The sequence below is a fragment of the Humulus lupulus genome, chromosome 3 (assembly GCF_963169125.1).
Source record: "Humulus lupulus chromosome 3, drHumLupu1.1, whole genome shotgun sequence".
Taxonomy (NCBI): domain Eukaryota; kingdom Viridiplantae; phylum Streptophyta; class Magnoliopsida; order Rosales; family Cannabaceae; genus Humulus; species Humulus lupulus.
Genome location: NC_084795.1, coordinates 152,755,068 through 152,778,981, shown reverse-complemented (window position 1 = coordinate 152,778,981; position 23,914 = coordinate 152,755,068).

Sequence of the window (23,914 nt, the reverse complement as noted above, 5' to 3'; positions counted from 1 at the left end):
GTAATAGTAGGGAGTACATAATTTTTCAATGGCGGGTCAACCTCAGCTGCTGTGTTAACCTCGTTACCCATATTTATATTGTAGTTGACACTATTATTCGCATTCTCAGCCATGGCGAAATCCAGCCTTTTCTTTATCTTTCGGTTTTGTCTGCATGTTCTCTCAATTTCAAGATCTACCGATATGAGTTCCCTTTGTCTACTTCCCCACATATACCAATAAATCTTGAAACACGATACAATCACATCCAAATGAGTACTTAAAGTAAAAACACAACTAGAACAAAAAAGCAATTAATTTTGATATTGGATATTAGTCCCCAGCAACGACGCTAAAAACTTGATCAGTAAAATATGATGTGCAAGTATACGCAATCGATTCATGTAATATATATAGTAAATAAGAATCGTTCCCACTAAGACTATAGCCCAATTACCATTAATTGCTTTTTACTTTTGATTTGGCAAGTAAAATTAAGATGAATAAATCTAACTACAGACACAATTTAAATAATTGTAAACAAAACAATTAATTAAAGGATAAATATTAATATTAAGAAAAACTAGGGTATTAACTTCATCAACTTTTCATTCTGTTAATTTTACTAATCAGTTCTAAATCTCTTTTTCCTATTCTAATAGCACGTTAACAAAAATCGATTTCTATTCTTTTTCAAAATATTAGATATCAACCTATTTGCAAGTTTCTACATTTTTGTGATAAACTTGAACATAGCATCCATTAAGCATAGAAACCTAATTCCTACACAAGCCATACAGGTACATTCGTCCAATATGTAACCTATGTCTATATAACGATAGCATATTCAATTAGCATCTTTCGAATTTTGAATCAAAATCATAAATCAAGAAAATATTTATCAGATATTTACTACCATTAGGTAAACATTATATATATATTAGAATAAAGAAGAAGAATCAATAGAACTTCATATTAACAATAAATAAAAATTCAAGCGACTACATTAACCCCTAGATAGAGGATTTAGTTCTTATCAGACATGACTAAAATAACAAAATAATTATTCAAAAACATAAAATTCGAAAGCATGAAGAAGAAATATAAATATGAAAGTGCATAAAATAATGTCTCAAAATAAAAATTGCTCTTTAAATTTGTAATTAAAAATCTGACCACCCCCTAATTAAACCCTAAAATCTAAATTTATATAAAATAAACAACTGAATACCTCTTTTTTTCAAAGGCGGGCCACGACTTGGCCTTTCTTAAGTCGTGGCCCATGTCTTCTTTAAAACACTTCAAACAAGACCATGAAGGCGAGCATGAAGAAATGATTAGATGAAGCCAAGGGATTATGGCCAGAGCAACTATCGCAGGTACTCTTAGCCTATCGAACCTCACATCGAACCTCCACGGGACATACCTGTTTTACTCTAACCTTTGGAAGCGAGGCTATGCTCCCAATTGAGGCACCGGTGAAGACCCACAGACAGAAGACCTTTGATCAAGACCAGAACCATGAGCTACTCAATTCATCCCTTGATTGAATCTAGGAAAAACAAGAAGTGTCACAATTGTAGCTCGCTTATTATCAGCAAAAAATCACTCGTTACTTCAACTTGAAGGAAAAAGGACGCATACTCGGACTAGGTGATTTGGTTCTCCGGGTGTTTTTGGCAAGTAAAGATCCCATGGACGGTGTGCTAGGGCCGAACTGGGAAGGACCATACCAAATTGTGAAGATCCTACACAAAGGGACTTTCAAGCTAGCCCGGTTAAGTGGAGAAATAGTTCTACGGACATGGAATGCCCTACATCTCAAAAAGTACTATCAATAATTTTGTTGTCTTTAATGTTTTTGGAATTACTGTTTATGTAAGGCTAATCTATAAAATCCATTTCATTTTAATAGAAATCAGATTATTACGTAATCAATTTTATCATTTTACTATCGCTGGCTCACTTTGTAAAAGCAACATAGAACAGTTATAAGTTCTGGCTTCTTGGGGGGCACATAACCAAAGAGAGCTTTTAAAAGAGTTCATCCTATACGAATGAAATTTGAAACTTAGAGTTTGGAAAAATTGATTATTCAACGTCATTTTAAAGCTCAGATTTTCAAAATTTCGAACATGTACTAAGTTTGAGAAATTTCTAAAAATAAAACCCCTGTATACAACCAGGTCCGAGGCCTGATTCCTAACAGGTACAATGCTATTATGCCTACTAAAACCCCTGGATATGACCAGGTTCGAGGCCTGATTCCCAACAGGTATGACGTAATTAGGCAGGCAAAATCTTGGATACAACTAAGACATCGACTAAAATTAGTTAGTCGAGCCATCAAAAATCTATTCCGATCTAAAGACAACCCCTAAGATTTCGAATGTACAAGAATCTAAGAATTCACAAACATGAGAAAAAAATAGACTAAGGGGAACACGAATAGATCACAAGTTAAATATGTATTCAAAAACATATTGTTATCTCAAGGAAAGAAAATAAAAGAAAAAAAATCATTGAAGTCCATCAACTCACTCAGAGGAGGGCACTTCCTTCCCATCTCTTTCTGCAACATCAAAAGCCTCGACGGTCTTAGAGGGTTCTTGTGAGAATCAAATCTTGAACTTGGCAAGAAAAGGTTCTAGAAACCCTGGCTGCATGAAAGTGAAGTTTCCATCTTGGTTGAAAGCCCAGCACAAGTAAAGCTTCTCCTCCATTTTATTCGATGACTCTGCAATCTGTGACCTCACCTTTAACATCCCAAAAATGCTAATAGGGTTTAGTGCCTTGATTAACATGACAGGAGGGCATATCTGGATATATGTGTGATTAACTTATTAAATGTGTGACTATGTGGCATGCATGAAATATATGATTATATGCATGTTTATGCGTATTAAATATGCACGTGGGCCTGTTATTGTTTATAAGGGCATATTTGTAATATTGGCCTGTAGCAAGCATAAATGTGATTATATGTGTTAAATAATTGAGACCATATTATTATGTCGATGTAGTTGTAGTATACGGCTCGAGGCGATCCTAGTGAGTGGATTTGCAGAATAGTCACAGCAGGAATTAATACCCAGCTTAGGGCGAGCCTAGGGGTATTTTAGGAAGTTAATGTATATTTGAGGTTTATTGAGTAACGAGTAAGTATTTGGTGATGAAATGGGCATGTCAGGATTAATCGGGAATTTATAGGATGACTCGAGAAATTAACGGGAATTAGGGAGAATGACCATGTTGCCCTTAGGGGCAAATAGGAGAGGTTGTGTTGACTAAGGGGTATTTTAGTCTTTTCTAGTTAAAGGATGCACTCAGCTGAATCCCTGAGAGTAACTAGAGCCCTCTAGAATTAAGAGGATAACCTCAAACACTCTCTCTCTCTCTCTCCTTTTCTTCTTTCACATTCTCTCATTTTCCTTTCTAGAGCCTAAGGAAGCTTTGAGGTATTAGAGGAGAAGACTCAAGGAATTAAGCTGGAAATCTAGTTGGGAAGGTTTGGAGAATCAAAGCTAGAATCATTCAAGGATATCTGAGGTGGTTAGGCTAACAATTGAGTGTGACTAGGTTCTTACCGCAATGGCTTAGGAATTAAGGATCGTGCTCGAGGCAGCTATACACTTGCTATTCGGGATTCAAGGTAAGAAAACGACACCCATGTGGTAGTTGTTGGGACTAACACTACTACAAAAAAGGCTTTTTAGGACTCGCATTGCGAGTCCTCTATTTGAGAGCCTTAAAAACTGAGGTTTTTTATGACTTGCGTTACGAGTCCTAAAAGAGGTGTTTTAGGACCCGCAAAAGTTTTCACTACTACAAAAAAAAAATTTAAGGACTCGCAATGTGTTTCCTAAAATATTTCTTTGAGTACCTTTTAATTAATTATAATTTTATTTTATAAATCAATATTTTGGTAAAATGCCCTTTTTTTTTTAAATCCCATTATTGCTGAATGAGTAATAAATATATACTTATATATTTAAAATAAATAAATTATAGAAAATATTACAAATATTGTTATGATTAGTTGAATGAATATATTAAAGATGCACAAAAACAAAATCAAAGCAAACATTGTTGAGATAACTACAAGCATATGCAAACATTAGTCTACACCAATAATATTATACAATTATATACAATCAACCTGAATAACATATGCTTAGTTAACTAATTCTCAAACAAAACTTTTCCATGTCAAAGTAATAAAGATCCAAACAAATACAAATCAGAAATAGAAGATCCAAGACCTAAAAATCCAAACAAACACAACCTGCCAGCCACCACCTGAAAATGAAGACCCGCCTACGAGCCACCGCCTCTGTGAGCCACCGTTGCGGCGAGCGACTCTGCCAGCCACCGTTGCAGCGAGCCACTGTTGCAACGAGCCCTCCGCGAGCCACCACCTCATTGTGAGCCACCGGCATTTATGTGCCACATCTGCTTGAGCGAGCCGCGGATCTCCTCAACGACATCCATGTGCGGCCATGTGGTTGGTCTTGGAAAGGCTGAGGGAGACGAGGAGATGCAGGGGTCGGTAGGGGAGAAAAGGGTCGAGAGGGTGAAACATTTTAGGGTTAGGATTTAGTTTTAGGTCTTTTTTTTTAATATAATATTCGAGTATAACCCCAAATAAATAAAATTAAATTTTCTTTTCTTTTTTTAAAAAATAAAAATAAAAGAAATCTGTTTTTTTAAATTAGTTATTAAAATAAAGCTTTAATTTATTCATTTATTTGTCATTTTTTACATAAAAATTTTTAGGACACCCAAAGTGAGCCCTTAAAAGTCACCACTAATATTACACTTAAATTTTCTATTAAGGTTTTTAGGACCCACATATTTTTTTTAGGACACTCATTGCGAGGGAATTTGAATTTTTTTAAAATTTAAACTTTTAGGATACACATATGTTTTTAGGACTCGCAACGTGAGTCCTAAAAAGTCCAGGAGATGTTTGTTTTAAAAAAAAACTCACACTTTTAGGACACACATAGATTTTAGGACTCGCGGAAACAAATTCTTTAAGGACTCGCATTTAGGTGAGTGTCCTAAATATGTGTTTTTGTAGTAGTGTGAGATTCCCTGTAATTGAATATATGCATTCTATGAGATATATGTATGTTATATGGGATATGAAAGTATAGCCTAAGGGTGTCGAGGCTGATAATAAGCGTTATGGACGCAGCTCGGCCAATGCGAGCTGGGGTTAGGTAAATAATCAAAGGACTCCGCCTAAGCGAGCTAGGGTCAGCTGAGTAAACAGAGGGCCTGGCCTAAGGGTGTCGACCCTTAATATTTGTATTACTGATTGAAATTCAAGCTTGAGAATATATGTTTTTCCCATTGTTTAGCATAATGCTTGTACTCTGTTGAATAATTGGACTGGTTGGGTCAAGGCTGACTAAATGCTACTGTTGAGATTTTTGCCTATAATCTATTATCAGTTGAATCTGGTTAATTATATTTATTGTCTTTATACTGTTGCCTAGTTGTGCATGTTGTTTTAAGTTTTCTTGCAGGGCCTTGGCTCACAGATGCTACGTGGTGCAGGTAAGGGAGTTGATAGCTAGACTAGCAATGAGTTGGAGAGCTTCAGGGGCAATGTGTACATATGCAGCCTGGTCGATCGCCATGGTTGGGGTAGCTTGGGAGGAACTAGGGTTAAACCCTATTTTTTCCACTTAGGACGGCTAAATTGTATCGTTTATCTTGTACCAATCTGTAAACTAACTTTTGGGATCCTGTGTATGAACATAATATTTTAATGAAAAATAATCATTTTGTTGAGAAAATCTTTCATTACTTGATCTTGACATAGCCTTTAATTACACATTTAAGTTCAAACGACTTGCTTAGCAAGTTAAGCACTATTTTCAACACACATTGTAACGATCTTGGTTATCCAGGGCGTTACATCACCCTCTCGGCCTCCTCCTTGGATTTGGCCTCGACCTCATCAAGTTTCTTTTTGAGCCCCTCATTCTCGACCTGCAGCTGGTCCAGGCGACGACTCACTTCCACGACTTGGTTCTTAGCAATCTGCTCGCCTTCCTTTACAGATCGTTCGCTCTCCTGGGAGGAAACCAAGGCGGCATTAGCGAACCGCTCGCTCTCTTGGGCGGTGTTCAGGGCTACTAGGAGCTCGTCATTCCTAGCTCAAACCCTAGCAATTTCGTGGAATTGAGCCAGGATAGACTGCAAAAGGAGAAGGCAAGACAAGATTAGTTTAAAAAAAAGAAAAAGAAATACTAAAAGAATGAAAATGGCTCACAGTGAAGTTCATCCCTATGGTGGACTCGAGAACGTCTTCAGGAGTACGCTCTTCCATGGCCCTCATATCCTTGGCATTGACTCTATAGGCATGGCCCACCATATGGCTCACCATCTTCTATACAGTCCTCCGAAATACCTTGGGGATCCTTGCCAGATCAAGTGGCTATACTAGATTCTGAACGAAGGGAACTTCTCCTTGGATCACTTGACGAACCAAAGGAGGTACATGTCGAGGAAGAGGAGGCGGAGCCTGGAGATCTGTGACTATTGTCACCGGAGTTGGGGGTTGAGTCTTTTGTTGTTGTTCCAGAGTGGAGCTGGCACCTTTGTCTTTGACTGGAGACTCGGTGGAAGACCCAGTCTTGGAGGCGTGCTTCTGTGACAATCTAGAGCTCTTCACCATGGGACCAGCTCGGGCCCCGTCAGCCTTGAAGGCACCCTTAAACCCAAGGCAGCTAGCAAGTCTGTAACGCCCTGGATAGCCAAGACTGTTACACTGTGTGTTTATAAAGTGTTGGACTTGCTAATCAAGTCATTTAATTATAAACATGCTATTGAAACTATAAAGGAACTAGGGTTAAAATGTTTCGGTCTCAAAAGTCACATTTTTCATTAAGAAATGTTATCTGTTTGCACGGGATCCCAAAAATAATAAGTTTAAAGACTGTTTACAAAAGTCATAAGGTTTAGATACAATAACAAGCCATATAAGGCAAAACAGACAGTTAGGCAATCCCTGTCCTGATCCACTCCTCGACCATGGCGATCGAACAGCTGTCTATGTACATTCAACCCCGCAGCACTCCACCTCAGGATTTGTCCAGCTTGCCTTTGCCTTTACCTGCACCACAAAGCACCCGTGAGCCAAGGCCCAACAAGAAAACACAACAACAGAGCATAAGAAATAAACAGACAAATTAATATCTCATATCGCATCACAAATTCTCAACCATATAATCATTCAGTATAATCAAGTACTCAACATACTAAACATGTCATCTCACATCATATATCAGTTCATAAATGAAAACTAGGGCTAGCGCCCTCAGGTTGCTCCCTCTGTTATCCCACTGACTCCGGCCCGCTTAAACCGAGCTTAGTGAATATTAAGCTATCCTCGGCTACCAATGGCCAAGTCGCGCCCTATGCGGAAATATTGTGTACGACACCCTTAGGCCGCTAACACATGTCCCATGCCATAATACCATCATTGACACGATATAAATATCGGGAGCACTTAGTCCCATCACAAACATATAACTAGGTGCAGTTTTCTTACCTTTCAATTTGCTAGCTTTGATCACTCGACTCCTTGAGCACGATCCCTTTTGAGCCCTAGTGCTCACCTATACACAACCATAGGCAAAAATCATCATCAATCCTCAAGTCCAAAACCTAGCCTCGGGTCCAATCCCGAGTCCCCAGGAAGTCCTAGTTCCACCAGACAAGGTGGTGGAATCAAACCCCAAACCCTTGGTCAAAAACCTTTGCAAACAACCCTAAAATCCTCTTCAAAAGACAGGGTAGCACTACAGCGCTCATGGGAGGGCGCTACAGCGCTACAAAAAGAAGCAAAATCCCCTCAGCATGCATGTAACGACCCAAATTCGCTAATAAGGCTTAAGGGCCTTGATTAGTGTGCCAGGAGGGCAGGTTGGGATTTATGTGTGGTTTTATGAATTAAATGCATGATTATGATTTAAAGCATGTTATGTGACTATTCGATTATTTGATTATTTGAGATGCATGACTATGTATATTAGTATGCATGTAGGCCCGGATTGTGTTTGAAGGGCATAATTGTAATTTTGGCCATGTTGGGCATAACTGTATTAATATGTGATGATTGTTGAGACCACAGTGGTATGTGGGTATTTCCGTGATTGGTAACTTTCGGCACGAGGTGATCCTAGAGCTGAATAGCGAGGAAAGTCACAACGGGGCATTATAATTTACTTTGGGCAAGTCAAGGAGTATTTTTGATATTGGGTTATGAAAATAAATAATTGGAGATATATTTGAGGTTAGGATGTCTAGGCGGGAATACTGGGGGATTTTACCATTTTTGCCTCGGGGATATTTTGGTAGCCCGAACCTTGAGGTAACCAACTTAAGTTATAAAAACAAAACAAATAAACCATTTGGAGACTTAGAGAAACCGACCCAGCCTCCACCCTCTCCTCTTCTTCTTTCTTTCCTCTTTCTTTCATGAAATCCACAGAAATCTTAGGAGAAATCAAGCTTGAATTTCTGAAAATTGATGGTGGGATTTGGAGGTTTAGCTCAAGAGTTAACCAAGAACAAATCAGGGTAAAGGTAAGCAATTAATTCTTTTTCTCAAGTTAAATTTCTGAGATTTTGTTGGGTTGTGAATGTTTATGGGTTTTTGATATTCAAGGTGGAGTTTGAGGCTTGAAACTTTGAAGATAGGTCATGGGATCCTTTGGGAAACGATTCTACAACTGAGGTAAGGTTTAAATTAAAGTTTGATGGTTGAAATTGAGAATTTCTATGGTTGGTTTTGAGTTTTAGGTTTGAAATTTCAGAAATTTGGAATTTGGATCTTGGTGAGTGTTAGGTTGGATTTTTGGTGGAATTGTGTTGTTTAAACCATCCTAATGTTGTGATTATTAATTGGTTTTGAATTGGGAGCTTTGGGATGGCTTTAGGTGAGGTTTTAAGCTTGAAAATGGTGGGTTTTTCTGGGTTCGAAGGGTCGGGCCGCGGCATAGTTCTTGGAGGGCCGCGGCCCTTGAAGGCTAAGTTGTGCTGAGGATGGAGGGCGGGCCGCGGCATGGTCCTTGTAGGGCCGCGGCCCTTACCTGTTTCTGGGCGTTTTTGTGGCCCTGTTTGGGGGCCATGCCGGGGCGCTTAAGGAATTTTGGGATTTTGAGAATTTGGGCTTGGGAATTTAACCTAGGGTGCTCGGGGTTGAGTCTTTTACAATGTTTGGTGAATTTCAACGTTCCGAGTACTAGAACTTGGTTTAGAAACTCATTGGAGATTAATCTTATTGGTATCCATTATCTTGGTTGTGACTAGGTGTTAAGCTAGTGCTCGGGAAGTGGATCGTGCTCGGGGGCCGTCATTTTCTATTTAAAGCATTTGGAACTAAGGTAAGAAAACTATAACACCCGTAGGATAGGGCGTGGGCCCATAGTGTGATTGCGGGGCACGGCCCTATATTGCATGTTGCATGATGAAATGATTGCCGGGCATGGCCCTCTATTGCATTACATGTTAGGGTGCAGATTTAAATGAATTGATATTTGTTTGAATGTGTTTGATTTATGCTATATATGATTATAGTGAATTGCACGGCTATGGCCGAGGGCGGCAAGGCCGAGAACGGCAGCGGGGCCGGAAGTAACACCTAGCACATGGGATGCTATGGTCAGGGCAGGGCCCGGGACCCACAGGATATGTGTGAGATCCTGCGGTGAAGACCGAGACCCCAGGCTTCGGTAAGGCTTCGGGGACGGCATGGCCGTGTTTGCTTAGTCTATGGTTGACTTGTTTATGTGTGGATTATCTGTTATGATAAATTGTATAATTTGCATATGTTATGTTCTGCATGAGTTTTCTTGCTGGGCTTCGGCTCACGGGTGCTCCGTGTTGCAGGTAGGGCAAAGACTGAGTCAACCAACCATGAGTACGGAGAGCGTGAAGCGACGCGTACATGTTTGGCCTGCCCGACTGCTTTGGTTGGGGGTTTATTCGAAAATGGCTGTAATAATCTATGATTTTTATGATCAATCAACTGTAAACTCATTTCAAGATGTAAACAGTTTTCAAACCTTCTTTTGGGATCCCAAATGTTTAATACTAGAAGTTTTATTGAAACGACGCATTTTTCTAAGATTACAGCCTTAACTTTTATTTAGTCACACTTTTGTTTAAAAACTTCGGTTAGCGAGCTCATTGCACACTGTTTTGTCTTAAAACTCACTTAGTAACGGCTCTAAGGAAGTAGGGCGTTACAATGCATGGCCTAGCGCTATAGCACCCAAAGGCTAGCGCTGTAGCGCTAGTCACAGACAGACAAACACCAGTTTTCCCTTCCTGCGATTTCCTCTGGCCAAACTCAACCAAAACCTCTCCAAACCTTTTCCAAAGTCAAAAACAACCCTATGAACATACTCCATTCATCTCAAGCACCCCAAATACTCAAAACCCAATCACATGCATCTCTAATCCCAAAATTCACCATAGCTGTCCCTAAGCTCAGAAACTCAGCAAAACCAGTCAAAACATCAGAGTTTGAAGCTTAGAATTCTTACCTTTAATTGGGTTTCGTTTTCAAGACAACCTCTACACCTCTTTGGCTTGCTCTCCCCCAACTCTTTGCCTGAATTCCCATCAAACTCAACTTTATGCACCATAGTTCAAAAACCAAAACCAGAAATTGAATAAACTTTTTAACCTTACCTCAAGTGTTAGGATGTTCTTGCTAAACCTCTGCCAATTTTCCAAACCTAGCCTAGGATCCTTGATGCTCAGCCTAACTCAGCTCTCCTCCCTGAGCTTTGCTCCAAAGTTTCTCAAGAAATTGATGAAGAAGACACAAACCGACCCTAGAGAAAACCAGCTCTGTTTTCTCTCTTTCCTTTTTCTTCCTTTTCCTTCTTTTCTCCCTTTCCTCAGACTTCTATATTTCTCTACAATTTCCACTAGCATAAAGCCTTAGTAACACTTAACTCCTGTAAGCCAAATGACTATTATGCCCTCCCCTTTAACTCTAACCCTTTAATCTACTTAAGGGCACTCTAGTTATTTTACCTAATTCCCGCTAATTCCTCGAGTGTCTCAAATATTTACCGCTTAATTCCTGATACCTAACTAGTCTCCAATTATATTCCTCGATATTAAAATAGATCCCAATATACTCACCAAACTCACATTTATACCCCTAGACTCACCCCGAGCCGGGTATAAATCCCCGCTATGACTTTTTCGCTACTTTGCTCACTAGGATCATCTCGAGTCACAGATCACAGATATATCCACATAATAATGTGGTCTTAACAATTATCACATATATCAATACAGTTACGCTCGTAATGGCCAAAATTACAATTATGCCCTTCTAACCTAATCAGGGCCTACATGCATACTAATACACATAGTCATGCATCTCAGATATTCAAATAGTCATATAACATGCTTTAAATCATAATCATGCATCTTAATCATGAAAGTCACACATAATTCCCATTATGTCCTCCAGGCACACTAATCAAGGCCCTTAAGCCTTATTAGCAATTTTGGGTCGTTACAACTATCCCCTCCTAATGAGAATTTCGTCCTCGAATTTTACTTAAACAACTCGGGATACTGATCCCGCATCGCTGTCTCAATCTCCCAGGTCGCCTCCTCGACCTTACTATTCCTCCACATCACTTTAACAAGAGGAATCATCTTATTCTGCAATACTTTATCTTTCCGATCCAAGTTCTGAACTGGTTGCTCCTCATAAGCCAAATCTGCCTGTAACTCCAGATCTTCATACCTCAACACATGAGTCACATCTGAGACATACTTTCGAAGCATGGAGACATGAAATATGTCATAAACTCCAGATAACGATGGTGGCAAAGCTAAACTGTAAGCCACCTGACCAACCCTTTCCAGGATCTCGAATGGTCCAATGAATCTAAGGCTTAGCTTGCCCTTCTTTCCAAACCTCCTCACCCCTCGTAATGGTGAAACTCTGAGAAAGACGTGGTCCCCAACTTGGAACTCCACGTCCCTACGCTTAGGATCAGCGTAGCTTTTCTGTCTACTCTGAGATGCGAGCATCCTAGCTCAGATCTTCTCTATAGCTTCACTTGTCCTCTGAACCATATCTGGCCCCAAATATCTCCTATCACCCATCTCGTCCCAATGAATGGGTGACTTACACTTCCTCCCATACAACATCTCATAGGGAGCCACTCCAATCGTTGATTGATAACTATTGTTATACAAAAATTCAATCAACGGAAGATACTTACTCCATGAACCCTCAAAATCAATCACACGTGCTCTGCGCATATCCTCCAATACCTGGATCGTCCTCTCAGACTGTATGTCAGTCTGAGGATGAAAGGCTATACTGAACTTCAACTGAGTTCCCAAAGCTTTCTGCAAACCACCCCAAAACTTAGAAGTGAAAATAGGATCCCAGTCTGACACTATAGACTTAGGAACCCCATGGAGACGTACGATCTCCCTCACATACAACTCAGCGTACTAATCCACAGTATAAGTCGACCTCACTGGAAGAAAATGGGCTGACTTGGTGTATCTATCCACTATCACCCACACCGAGTCATGAAGTCCTACTATCCTGGGTGATCCTCCCACAAAATCCATAGTAATATCCTCCTATTTCCTTTCAGGAATACCCAAAGGATGAAGTAACCCTGCTGGTCGCTGATGCTCAGCTTTCACCTGCTGATAGGTTAAGCATCTTACAACGTACTCTACCACATCCCTCTTCATCGCGGGCCACCAATACAAAGTCCGCAGATCCTGATACATCTTCGTGGTACCCAGATGAAGTGAGTACGGTGTCGTATAAGACTCATCCAGTATCTCTCGTCTGATCCCCTCATTAGCTGTAACACAAATCTGTCCCTGATACCGAAGCAATCCAAACTCAGAAATAGAATAATCCTTAGCTACTCCCGCTAAGACATCCTCTCTAACCCTCTGTAATTGAGCATCTACCAACTGCCCTTCTCTCATCTGCTCTAGCAGGGTCGACTGTAGAGTAATATTAGCCAACCAGCCTACCACCAACTCTATCCCTGCTCTAACCATCTCATCAGCTAACTCCCTTGAGATCTAAACAGAACTATACAACTGACCTGGACCTCTGCGGCTCAATGCATCCACCACCACATTGGCTTTCCCCGGATGGTAAAGAATATCACAATCATAACCCTTTACCAACTCCAGCCAACGCCTCTGTCTCATGTTCAGGTCCTTCTGTGTAAAGAAATACTTCAGGCTCTTATGGTCAGTGTATACCTCACACTTCTCCCTATATAAGTAGTGTCGCCAAATCTTCAATGCAAAAACCACCGCTGCCAACTCCAAGTCATGAGTAGGATACCACTGCTCATACTCCTTCAGCTGACGTGATGCATAAGCTATAACCTTCTCATTCTGCATCAACACACAGCCTAAGCCTAACCTCGATGCATCGCAGTAAACAACAAACTTCCCTTCCCCCGAAGGAAGACTCAACATTGGCGTTGTAATAAGTCGTCGCTTCAACTCCTGGAAACTGTCTTCACACTTGTCTGACCAGATAAACTTCAGATTCTTTCGTGTCAATTCTGTCATCGGTGCTGCTATCTTCGAGAAACCCTCTACAAACCGTCTGTAGTAACCTGCTAACCCAAGGAAACTCCGCACCTTCGAGGCGTTCCTTGGCCTCGTCCAATCCCTAACCGCCTCTATCTTAGATGGATCCACCTTAATCCCATCTGCACCTACGATATGTCCAAGGAATGTCACTTCGGGTAACCAGAACTCACACTTCTTAAACTTAGCGTACAACTGATGCTCCCTCAACCTCTGAAGAACCTGTCGAAGATGAAGCTCGTGCTCTGCCTCTGAACTGGAATACACCAAGATGTCGTCGATGAAGACTATAACAAACTGATCTAGAAAATCCTTGAACACCCTGTTCATTAGATCCATAAAAGCTGCTAGGGCATTGGTCAAACCAAAAGACATGACCAAGAATTCATAGTGCCCATACCGCGTTCGGAAGGCCGTCTTAGGGATGTCCTCATCCTTGATCCTCAGCTGGTGATAACCAGATCGAAGATCAATCTTTGAGAAGACTGTCTTACCTTGAAGCTGATCGAACAAGTCATCAATCCTTGGTAGGGGATACTTATTCTTGATAGTCAACTTGTTCAATTCTCGGTAGTCGATGCACATTCTCAAAGTCCCGTCCTTCTTCTTAACAAACAAAATTGGAGCATCCCATGGCGAGTAACTAGGCCTGATGAACCACAAATCCAGAAGCTCCTGTAGCTGTATCTTTAACTCTTTCAGTTCCGCCGGTGCCATTCTATATGGTGCCCTTGACAGTGGCTCTGTCCCTGGCGCCAACTCAATGACAAATTAAATCTCTCTACGTGGCGGCAACCCAGGCAAATCCTCAGGAAATACATCCAAGAACTCGCAAACCAATCTGGTCTCCTCCGGTCCTACTGGTGAAACTCTGGTGGTATCCACCACACTGGCCAGAAAGCCTATACAACCACCCTGTAACAAGTCTCTGGCTCTCAATGCAGATATCCTGGGTATACGGGGTCCCTGCACCGCTCCCACAAAAACAAAGGGATCCTCGCCCTCTAGTTCAAAAGTCACCATCTTCTTCCTGCAGTCAATGGTAGCTCCATATCTAGCCTACCAATCCATACCTAAAATCATATCAAAGTCCTCCATACTCAACTCAATCAAGTCTACCGATAACTCCCTACCATCAACTATCACTGGCAGTGCTCTAATCCACCTCCTAGATAATACCAGTTCTCTTGTAGGCAAAACAATCCCAAACCCTGAAGTACTATACTCACTAGGTCTACACAGTCTACCAATCACCTTATCAGATACAAATGAATGTGTAGCACCAAAATCAATCAACACAGTAAAAGAAGTGCCAACACTAGAAAGCTGACCTGTCACTACCGAGGGACTAGCCTCAGCCTCTGCCTGCGTCAGGGTGAACACTCAAGCTGGAGTCAAGCTGTCCACCTTCCCTGTCTCTCCCTCTTCACTGTCAGGAAATCCGTCCTGAGGTGTCCCACCACCCCGCACACATAGCAAGCCTTAGCCCGTCACTTGCCCGGATGGCATCTCTTGCATCTCGTGCACTCCGGATAAGTCCTCCATGAATCACCGCCTCCCTGACGGCCACCCTGAGTACCCCGACCTCTCCTATCAGGACCAGGAGCTGTCGGAGCATCAGGAATCTTTCTCTTCAAATCATTGGGGCCTCCGCCCCTACCAGAACCAGAATATGGAGGCACCGCCCTGCGGCCCTCCCTTCTCACCGCATTCTCTCTCCATATCTTGTTCTCTGCTTCCTCAGCGGTAAGAGCCTTCTCCACAGCCTGGGCATAAGTTGTCCCTCCAGGAACCGTGGTAATCCTTACATCTCAGGCTATCATAGCATTCGGCCCTCTAATAAATCTGTCCTGCCTAGCTGCATCAATAGGCAAAAGATCTGGTGCGAGCTTCGCAAGTCTATCGAACTTCAGGGCATATTCTGTAACTGTCATACTGCCCTGAACCAGCCCCATGAACTCATTCACTTTCGATGCCCTGATGGCAACATTATAATACTTCTGATTAAACAAGTCCTTAAACCCTTCCCAAGTCACTACAGAAACATCTCTGCTCTGTGATCCCACCTCCCACCAGATTTGGGCATCCTCCCTCAGCATATAAGTGGCACAGGCCACCCTGTCATGTCCTTCCACTCTCATAAAATCAAGTATAGTAGTGATCACAGTCATCCACTGCTCAGCCTTCAATGGATCAGGTCCCCCCTCAAAGATTGGGGGCTGTTGCTTCCTGAACCGCTCATACAACGGTTCCCACTTATTCCCAACCTCAACTGGCTGCACTACAGGTACCACTGCCAGTGGCACAATAGGGGCAACACTCCCAGATGGAGCCTGCCGCAGAATTCAAATTTGTTCATCTTGGCTCTGAAGCCAAGCTTGCATGTCTGCCATTAACTGATGCCAGTTCTCAGGGACTGGTGGAGGAGTCTGTCCCTGGTCATCATCTCTAGCCCCAAACCTGACGGCTAGTCGCGTGGATTTTCTTGGACGCATAACTATTCAAGTCAATCTACAATTAATGACTCGACAATTAGGCTATGATGACAGGGTAATAATCTTTCCATGATCCATCACACTAGAACTCCAATCATTCACAAACAATCAAAGTATAGCAATTTATCCAGATATTCATTCACATACACAGCAGTGCTAATAAGCACGCCTCAATAGCATCATGCAATAGTCAAGGGCCAGGCCCTATCAGTAACTCATGCTCCCTATTCATCAAACAGATATCAACAATCATATCTCACTCAAATCATTTAAACACATAGTCATGTATAAACAATTACCAAACCCTGAGTTGAGCTTGTCTCTAGCGGCGAATGTACATATCCAGCCAGTCTTCAAGACCCTTAAACCTAGGACGCTCTGATACCAAGTTGTAACGCCCTGGATAGCCAAGACCATTACAATATGTGTTTATAAAGTGCTGGACTTGCTAATCACGTCATTTAATTAAAAAACAAGCTATGGAATCTATAAAGGAACTAGGGTTAAAATGTTTCAGTCTCAAAAGTCACATTTTTCATTAAGAAACGTTATCTGTTTGCACGGGATCCCAAAAATAATAAGTTTAAAGACTGTTTACAAAATTCATAAGGTTTAGATACAATAACAAGCCATATAAGGCAAAACAGACAGTTAGGCAATCCCTGTCCTGATCCACTCCTCGACCATGGCGATCAAACAGCTGTCTATGTACATTCAACCCCGCAGCTCTCTACCTCAGGATCGGTCCAGCTTGCCTTTGCCTTTACCTGCACCACGAAACACCCGTGAACCAAGGCCCAGCAAGAAAATACAATAATAGAGCATAAGCAATCAAGAGACAAATCAATATCTCATATCGCATCACAAATTCTCAACCATATAATCATTCAATATAATCAAGTACTCAACATACTAAACATGTCATCTCACATCATATATCATTTCACAAGTGATAACTAGGGCTGGCGCCCTCAGGCTGCTCCCTCTGTTATCCCACTGACCCCGGCCCACTTAAACCAAGCTTAGTGAATATTAAGCTGTCCTCGGCTACCAGTGGCCAAGCCGCGCCCTATGCGCAAATATTGTGTACGACACCCTTAGGCCGCTAACACATGTCCCATGGAATAAAACCATCATTTACACGATATAAATATCGGGAGCACTTAGTCCCATCACAAACATATAACCGAGTGCAGTTTTCTTACCTTTCGATTTGCTAGCTTTGATCACTCGACTCCTTGAGCACGATCCCTTTCGAGCCCTAGCGCTCACCTATACACAACCATAGGCCAAAGTCATCATCAATCCTCAAGTCCAAAACCTAGCCTCGGAGACAATCCCGAGCCCCCGGGAAGTCCTAGTTCCACCAGACAAGGTGGTGGAATCAAACCCCAAACCCTTGGTCAAAAGCCTTTGCAAACAACCCTAAAATCCTCTTCAGAAGACAGGGTAGCGCTACAGCGCTCATGGGAGGGCGCTACAGCGCTACAAACAGAAGCAAAATCCCCTCAGCATGCATTGCCTAGCGCTACAGCGCCCAAAGGCTAGCGTTGTAGCGCTAGTCACAGACAGACAAACAACAGTTTTCCCTTCCTGCGATTTCCTCTGGCCAAACTCAACCAAAACCTCTCCAAACCTTTACCAAACTCAAAAACAACCCTATGACCATACTCCACTCATCCCAAGCACCCCAAATACTCAAAACCCAATCACATGCATCTCTAATCCCAAAATTCACCATAGCTGACCCTAAGCTCAGAAACTCAGCAAAACCAGTCAAAACATCAGAGTTAGAAGCTTAGAATTCTTACCTTTAATGGGGTTTCCATTTCAAGACAACCTCTCCACCTATTTGGCTTGCTCTCCCCCAACTCTTGGCCTGAATTCCCATCAAACTCAGCTTTATGCACCATAGTTCAAAAACCAAAACCAGAAACTGAAGAAACTTTTTAACCTTACCTCAAGTGTTAGGGTGTTCCTGCTAAACCTCTGCCAATTTTCCAAACCTAGCCTAGGATCCTTGATGCTCAGCCTAACTCAGCTCTCCTCCCTGAGCTTTGCTCCAAAGTTTCTCAAGAAATTGATGAAGAAGACACAAACCGACCTTAGAGAAAACCAGCTCTGTTTTCTTTCTTTCCCTTTTCTTCCTTTTCCTTCTTTTCTCCCTTTCCTCAGAATTCTATTTTTCTCTACAATTTCCACTAGCATATAGCCTTAGTAACGCTTAACTCCTGTAAGCCAAATGACTATTATGCCCTCCCCTTTAACTCTAACCCTTTAATCCACTTAAGGGCATTCTAGTCATTTTACCCAATTCACGCTAATTCCTCGAGTGTCTCAAATATTTACCGCTTAGTTCCCGATACCTAACTAGTCTCCAATTATATTCCTCGATATTAAAATAGATCCCAATATACTCACCAAACTCACATTTATACCCCTAGACTCACCCCGAGCCGGGTATAAATCCCGCTATGACTTTTTCACTACTTTGCTCACTAGGATCGTCTCGAGTCACAGATCATAGATATATCCACATAATAATGTGGTCTCAACAATTATCACATATATCAATACAGTTACGCCCGTAATGGCAAAAATTACAAGTATGCCCTTCTAACCTAATCAGGGCCTACATGCATACTAATACACATAGTCATGCATCTCATATATTCAAATAGGCATATAACATGCTTTAAATCATAATCATGCATCTTAATCATTAAAGTAACACATAATTCCCATTATGCCCTCCAGGCACACTAATCAAGGCCCTTAAGCCTTATTAGCGATTTTGGGTCGTTACAAAGTCCATCTCTTCACCTAAAAAAAGAATGAGCAGAAGATTCAGATACAAGGGATAATTAGTCAAACTAATGGAAAAGACAAGAACAAGAGCAAGAACCCTACCCTCCGAGCTAGGGGGAATCTACTATGATAAGCTCAAAGTTATGGACTGAACTAGGTATAATCTCTAACTCCTAGACTACCGGAGGTGGGGGAGAGTCTAGAATCATTACATCCTAGGGCCTAGGGGGTTCAAGTTCTTCTTCTTCTACGCTAGACTCATCTACATACTGCCTAAAGCCGAGGGAGAATACACCATGACGTAAGGAAGGCCATGTCCTACGATTTGTCCCATATTCCTAAAAAATGGAGGACCTAAAGTGGAGGGTGTTGTCAATCACAATGGTGCATCTGGGATAGCTATGGTCATAGTGTATCACCAGTTGATCCACACACTAAAGGAGTGTTGTGTTCAGGTCCGGGTCAGTAGGATGGCGACTAACGAGCTGGTGGGGGTTAAAGCGAATTAGCCTAAAGCTGGCAGCAGCCCGATCTAATTCTCTATATGGTTTACCTTGGCTAGAGGGGCCAGATGCTACCCCGGACGCAGCTCACTCTGGATGAAGACCCTGATCATCTTCAGGAACTCTCCTCTTATGCACCAGTGGTGCCACATCTTCCTCCTCCTCAGTGTCTTCAATGGCTAGCAGGACTTCTTGATAAGGGGGAACACAGGAAGAACGAGAGGTGGACCACAAGTCCTGATAGCCAGTGTCTAGCCTTTGCTGATCAGGTTCTAGGCCACCATGGTAGCATCATTCACTACCTGATGGAAGTCCTTCTCTTTTAAAGGAAGATGAGACATTGTCTCGTATTGACCTCCATGGGTCTCATACTGCTCTATCCTCGTGAATATAGTTGCATATGGAACAAACTCAGTTAGAATGATTAAACAAAAAAATGAAAATGATAAGAGAGTTCACGTACAAAATTCATAAAGTTAGAGGACTTACGAGGGTGGTTGAAGTATCGTTGATCGCAGTTCTTGAACCCATTTGACATCAAGAACTTGTCTTTATAGTATTTGGGTGGCTAGGGAGGTCAATGATGAATGTCGAGTTGGGGAATCGAGTGAGGTAGTAAAAGCCATCACATGGCCCCTTCTGATTAGGACTGGCCTGGAGGTAGAAAAAGTACATAATATCTTCCGGGGTGGGGACCTCCCACTCATGCCTCAAAAGCAGATATTTTAACCCTGCCAAAAGTCGATACGAGTTCGGGGGGGAGATGGAACGGAGCTAGTTCAATGTAGTTCAGAAAATCCACTAAGTACTAGTCTAAGGGGAGGAAGGCACCTACCTTCAGGTGCTCATCACTCCAAGCCCCAAAGTCATCTTGCAGAGGAGTGCAACTCCACTCTCCTCCCAATGGTGGTCGGGTGAGGAGGCCATCGATTCCCATCTCGATCCCATGGCTTAGCAGTATTTTGTTCACTTTCCCCTGCGACGTTATTTGGGACACGATGTGCTTGGCCTCGAAAAAAGTGCTGGGGTTGACAACAAGTTCCTTCTCCATCACTAGACCAAAATGAGGAATTGGAGATTTGCACACAATCTCCTTGTCTTTGTTCTTGTTCTCAGTAGAGGAGCTCGCTACGGTTTTCTTTGGTGGGGCCATGATCTAGCTCACTTGACGACAAAGCGAACTATTAGTAGAAACCTAAGACAATTACTAGCTATGGCGATAAAGGTACGGTGATCTGATTGTTTAAGTAGTTTAATTTTGGTGATTCAAAATTTACATGAGCTAAGATGTGTCCTAGCATCAACGCGTGGTTCAATGGGTAGTCCTAGGCCACGCGCTGTGAATTCGTAGAATTTCATGATACTTCGGGGTTCGTGTGTCAGACTCGTCAGACCCACTAATTTTCTTTTGAAAGCAGTTTAATGCAAAACCGCTTAAGGAATCGTGACCCTTAAGCTACCCAGAGCCAAACCTAAAATCCTTTCAACTTCTACGTCCAAATAGGTATCCAAATCGATTTACTAGTGACATTTTCTTTGTAAAACCTAGAAAATTTGCAAACTTTTTTAATACCTTATTTCTAAGCAAGTCTAGTACCTTTCATTTATCCTAAACCAAACCCTATTTAAACTCACACATGGCCAGAACACGAAACGATATTGAATAAAGAATGTTTTTCGAAGTAAAAAAAAACCTCACTGGAAAATAAAGAAATGGAAGATTTAAACCAGATGAGGGAATGCTTACAGTTTGTACGTTTGTTCAATGAGAATGTCGATGCATCCACAGGCAGAATCTTGAGAGCTTGTGAGAGACTGAAGGGCAATGAAAGTTTTTGGAAAAAATTTAAGAGAAAAAGGGAACTTTTGTTTCTGAAAGGAAATTTTTTTAATGCAAAGGTGGTAAGGTTCAGGTCTGATCTTCCTATTCATATGTAAACTTTGGGGATTAATTTTGGCAATTCGATTTGGTCAACTCGAGATCCAAAGGCCAAGATTAAATGACCCGAGCGGCGGCAAAAAGTTTGAAGAAGAATTATCATAGTCCTTGAAACCCGAATAGACACCAATTACAGACGGCCACGTGTTCAACACTCGAGTAGTAGGCAAGCATGATTTAACATGATAGAAACCTAAAAGCCCCTACTATGCATATCAAAAAGTGATGACGTCAGGCACGAGCAGGAGCTTGGGGGAAAATGTGGTACCCTAAAAATTAGCGCAAGTTTAATTACTCAGCTAGGGATACAGTTGATAGATGAATATATGGAAAAGCAGGCCAGTAGAACATCTAGCTAATGATGATGTGAGCAGCTCGAGTTAGGACTTGGCAACACAACATTCAAGTAATTATCAGGTCATCGCTTAGGATGATGATCCCGTTCGAGACATATAGTGTCCAGATCCCCCTTAGGGTGCTCTGAAGTTAATCCAAACTAATGTTCGGATAATCTTCGATCACCAACTCGATGAAGATGTTCAGCTCGTGGAAATGGGAATTATACACTCATTAATGCCCAGACTATATTGCACATTTATCATTTATTATCCGAGATAGCAGGAGTATATTCTGTTCTGCAATCATATCCCAATGTAAATAGGAATTATCTGTATTAAATATATACCATATTTATGCATTCGGTTACCCACTCCTATCCAGGAAATTCCACTATAAGTATCAAGGATAATGGACAGGAAAGGAGAGGGCCTTTTTTGTATTACTGAAACTATGCATAAATTGTGAGAGAAGAGCAATAATATTGTCTCATGGACTAGGTGAATTTTAACCACTGAACCACGTAAAATTGTGTGAGTACGGAAGGGTTGTTATAAGTTCATTACCGTTTACAAATAAGAACTAGTACTCTTATTAGATTTCTAAATCTAGCGTTGGCAAAAAAACCACATCAACAAATTAAATATTTAAATGGGTTATAACTGATCAATTTTATTTTAATAAAATAAAAATTAATTAATTAATTTAATTATCTTTATAAAACTGAAAGAAACGATACTTTCATGACTAAGAAAAATAAGTGATTAAGGTATTTTAAAAGTTTTGACTATCAGACTTTCTGTTAGAAAGAAACGATAGAATTTCCCTAAACCTGAAATTCTATACACAACATCCCCTATCTACTCAAACCTCTCTAGATCTCATGTGTTGAGTACATCTAGAGAGTTCTAATTCAACATTTTGAATCCTACGTGCCCACACACATCCTTGTGTGTTTGAGGATTGGTCTGAAAGATCAAGGCGTGAACTTTTAGAATAAGGGTAGGAAGATCGTTGATTTATACAAAAAGATTCGTGGCCTCTTGATATGCTACAAGAGGTAATCTATAATCTATTTGTGTTTGATTAAATATATCTATATATGTATGATCCTGGCTGGTATTGATAAATTTTTAAAAGAACCATTCCATTGTGTATCCTGATTTATCATATTTAATACTAACAATTGATACCAGAGCAGTCTACACATATATATATTTATATATTAAATACTCTGTGAGTTTCTTGCATTTTCTATATGCATATTGATATATATATATTTTCATTGATGGATATGTTTTTTAATTGATGGATAGTTAATCATATGATGCTATTGGATTAGGAATTTAAATTTCTAGAACTTGTGTAAGCCATAAATGGCATAGGATTTTTGTAATCTTTAGGTTTTGAAATTTGAGTTTAAAAAATCTATACACAAGAAAAAGAAGAAACAGAAACTGAGCCATGCACCTAGGAGGCACATGGCCCAAGCCTCCAGCCACACGTACCAGCCACTCGCATGCCCTGCGGTCCATGCTTCCTGCGCTCATCAACCCACAACTCCCCCGCTGCATGTGTGAGCCCTACGGCCTAGCTCCCCTGTTGCATGCATGGTCCCACGGTCCAAGCCCCTGCCTGCTATGTGCGCCAACCCCTCGGCTCCCCGCGCCCATACACTAGCCCCTGCGCTGCACCACCATGTCGAGTCCTAGTGGCTCCACATTGCTGTTGGCCCTAGTGATCTAGGTCACCAATCTTGGTGCCTAAGTTAGATCCTATTTTTGTGCTATTAATATTTTATTTAATTATTTATTAAATTGAAAAGATTAATTATCTTGTTTTATTTTTGTTAGAAAAATAAAATATTTTTTAGTTGATTAAGATTTAATCTTAACTTTAAATAATTATTAGAATTTGATTCTTTAATTATTTAAAGCCAACTAAATAAAAAACATGAGAAGATGGTTATTTAATTAAAAGTTACCTTTAATTAATTAGTTCCTCTTAAAAAATTCCTAAAAATTATAAAGAGAGGAGGAGCATTATTGGAGTCTTCCAAACAACTTAAGGCAAATTTTATAATTTTATTTCTATTTTTTCAAAGGGTTGTAAATTTAGAAATACCCAATAGTACTCGGTTCATCATTTATTGTTTATTAATTTATTTAAATAAATATTAATGAATGTTTGATTGATTGATAACATGGTCATGA